At 40.0% G+C, this 3,854-nt stretch overlaps 1 long non-coding RNA gene across 1 annotated transcript; it reads right to left on the bottom strand.

Annotated features, from left to right (window-relative positions):
- Positions 1-301: 301 nt before the first annotated feature.
- Positions 302-3,455, bottom strand: LOC147845968 (uncharacterized). The gene is made up of 4 exons (XR_015481125.1): positions 2,752-3,455; positions 2,239-2,708; positions 1,755-2,005; positions 302-1,682 (listed from the first exon to the last, which is right to left on the bottom strand). It is a non-coding gene; the product is annotated as an uncharacterized LOC147845968 (long non-coding RNA).
- Positions 3,456-3,854: the final 399 nt, after the last annotated feature.

The following is a 3,854-nucleotide window of genomic DNA, read 5'->3' on the forward strand; positions in this document are numbered from 1 at the left end:
CACAGCTACTAAACACCATCATGGTAACACATGGCACTTAAGTAAACTCAGAAATAAAAGGTACATGAGCTGTCACTGGGGTGGTTTCAAAAGGTACCAATCTCGGTCCTGGAGGGCTGGTGTCCCTGCGGGGTTTAGCTCCAGCTTGCCTCAACACACCTGCCTGAATGTTTCAAGTATAGCTAGTAAGACCTTGATTAGCTTGTTCAGGTGTGTTTGATTAGGGTTGGAGCTAAAATCTGCAGGACACCAGCCCTTCAGGAATAAGTTTGGTGACCCCTACTCAAAGGCATGCATGCATGCATGCAAGTATCTAAAAAGTACAAAAGTGCTCCTCTTAAAATTTTTAAGTACTTATATACTTTTGAGGTAACAATATGGACCCTTCAAGTACAAATGTGCACCTTTTGAAAAGTTACCACCCCCGTGAAAGCTCACGTACCTAACATTTCTGAGAGTGTAATGCAATAAACATTATTCATTCACATTAAGTCTAACATAATCTCTAATGCAAATCAGGTGTAGCGAAGGGTCTGACACAGAGGGATCCATTTGCAGTATGTTTATTACACAGTTTAATAAAGAGCACACAGATGTTACTTGTGCGAACTCACATCAAACACAGTTGTATTCAGTCGATTGGCTGGCGTCAGGCAAACACACAGTGAATAAGCAGACATGGGTCAAAGACAGACGGCTAGGATCAGAGTCGGGATTCAGGCTGCATTTGAGACAGGCGGCAGGCAAGACAAGGTCGATAATCAGTCCGGGTTAGCAACAGGGAAAGCAGGCAAGGAGTAGCACACTCAGTAGTGTTTGCAGAGGCAGAACAAGACTTCACAATGAGGTGAGTGTTTGTGCTGCTTATAAAGGTGTGTGTGGTGATTAGTGAGATGAGCTGCAGGTGTGTGTGGCAATAATACTTTGGGATGACGTAATGCTAGAAGTCCGGTGATGATGACCTCTGCTGGTCAGCGAGGTTAATGACTGGGACAGAGTCGGTGACATCAGGATTAATAAGGAAGTAAAATATTTACTAAAAACCTTGAAATGCAATTATGGTTGCTTAATTTTCTTCTCATACATTTAAAAGCTTAATGTTTTAGATACTATTTAATAAACTGTAACAAATTTAACAATGTGACCATCAAAATGAATGTAACTTAAATTAAACAGACAGTATGGCATTTCCTCATGACAGAAGGCTCCATTTTGGTGAGAAATTATACAGCTTAGTGGTAAGCACTGTCCTCTCACAGCAAGGAGGTCGCTGGTTCGAGCTCTCACAAGCATTTCTGTGTGGAGTTTGCATGTTCTCCTAGTGTTTGCGTGGGTTTCCTCCGGGTGCTCCGGTTTCCCCATATAGTCCAAAGACATGCGCTAAAGGGGAATTGAATATACTAAATTAACTGTAGTGTATGAGTGTGTATGGGTGTTTCCCAGTACTGGGTTGCAGCTGGAAGGTCATCCGCTGTGTACAACATATGCTAAATAATTTGGCGGTTCATTCCGCTGTGGCGACCCTGGATAAATAAAGGGACAAAGCTGATGAAAAATGAATGAAGGAATGTTTATTGTAAACTGTCACTATACTTTATGGATTTAACTTCAATCACTGCTGCTTGAAAAACATTAGTTATCAATGTCATTTACAAAATAGCAGTAATAAACTCAGTGCATCACTTAGCGTATGATACATGAATGTGCTCCACGCAGGTTTTTGCATCTCGTTTATATACACTATGAACAGCAGCTACGCTAATTATTCTCTTTCTTCTCTTTTTTTCACCTGGGGATACTCATCCCGAGGCCCTCAGACTATGCAGTGCCACTGATTCAATCCAAGAGCAGAGATGAGATGATCCTAAGGTTTCCATAATCCTGGACCAGGCCGTATCCTGAGCAGCTGCTGTGGTCATGGAGGAGTGGAGAGCATGAGACTGATTCCTGTGATGCTTCAGGGACAGATCTTCGCTGAGGTCTAGCTTTCTCCAGCCTCCGGCGCCTAGACTGCAGCTCTGCACAAGACGCCAGAGGAGAAATAGTCTTGAGAAAATCTTCACTTTCGCCAATTGGTAAAGTTTTTTCCTCACCGCTGTCGCCACCAGCTTGCATGGTTTGGATAGAGCTGCGCATCGATGGATTGCTCTTTAGTGTTTGGACTCTCAGTAATGATTATTAACCACACTGAACTGAGCTAAACTGAACTAAACTAAAACACTGAAAACTGAACTACACTGTTTTAATTTACTATGATCTTTAATGTGAAGCTGCTTTGACACAATCTACATTTTAAAATTGTAAAATCGCTATAGAAATAAAGGTGAATTGAATTGAATAATAAAAATTAATAGATAAATGTAAAGCCACAAAATCTATGACACGTTAATAGATGCCTGTAATACAGTATTTTAGCATGTGATATTGTAAGACAACATGCTGCGTCAGACCATTGCAGGATAAAAAGGAGCGTATTCATTGTCATCCTCCACCTCAATTAGTTGAAGAAGTATCTTGCTGAAAAAGCTACGTGGTCTTATAAGTAGATGAACAAGCTGCTGAAAAATGTAGTCATCCTAGAAGCTATGCTTGCAGCTAACTACTCCCCAACACACATGTTCATTATGTACTCTTTAAACCAGGAACCATTTAGACATTCAAGAAAACATATTTCATGCACAATCTATTTTAATCCAGTTTCTCTTTTTCTGTCTGTAGTCCTTTGCAGGTTTACAGTGTATATTTAGACACTTTAAATAATCATTTGTGGGGTTTAAAATCAGTTCATAATGATCTATGAAAAATATGATTTATGACGTTTCAAAACTGAATACCTTAACAATAAATAGCAAAAATAAAAAGAATCATCCATAAGCGTTATGTTTTGCATTCATAGTTATGACAAAAAAAAAATGCATTATGTTCTTTGAGCAAAGCTAGACATTCACCACCAAAGTTAGAACCAATTTGGTTCATTCTGATGTGGAGACCCCTGATAAAGAAGGGAAAAAACTGAATTCTGAGTGAATGCCAACTTATCCAGCATATGTTTTTACGCAGCGGATGCCCTTCTAGCTGCAACCCATCACTGGAAAACAATAACACACACATACGTTACAGCCAATTTTAGCTTACCCAATTCACCCACCTCATGTCTTTGGACTTGTGAGGGAAACCAGAGCACCCGGAGGAAACCTACACGAACACGGGGAGAACATGCGAACTCCACGAAGAAATGTTAACTGACCCAGCCAAGGCTCAAACCAGCGACCTTCGTGCTGTGAGGCAACAGCACTACCTACTGCACCACCCCCACTCCAAGTGACTTCAGTGATTTATTCACCCATTTGTTTCTATTCCCTTCGCATTGAGAAAGGCTGATATACTGTAGCACATTTGGATTTAGTCACATTCTCCACTCAAACTAGTTATGCATTCAACATCCCTGCAGCACTGACTCTCCTCACCATGTTCTGTGACCATGACCTCACAATTTTTTTTTCCTCCCACTTTCCCTATTTCGCTGTAATAATAAACTGCGGACATTTATCGTGATGGATGAATATTAACCAGTTAACTCTGCTTCTATTTGGGAATTTTTCTCGATTTTGCCTACCCAAATTTAAAAGCTTCCCAAATCCACATGCAGAGGTGGAAATGCAAAAATTTGGTATCATTTTAAAGAAAACCCTTTGAATTTTCAAAGTATTTAAAATATCTGTATATGTTAACTGTGTTATAACACCTAAAAAAGAGGCGTTTTTTTTGTATCTTTTTTTTTGATTAACTCAAATTTGCAAGTGTACCTTTTAGGTTCTGTGTGGTCTAGGGTGCTGTAATAAATGTTGGTGGTT

The sequence above is a fragment of the Danio rerio genome, chromosome 3 (assembly GCF_052040795.2).
Source record: "Danio rerio strain M-AB ecotype USA chromosome 3, GRCz13ab, whole genome shotgun sequence".
NCBI classification, from domain to species: domain Eukaryota; kingdom Metazoa; phylum Chordata; class Actinopteri; order Cypriniformes; family Danionidae; genus Danio; species Danio rerio.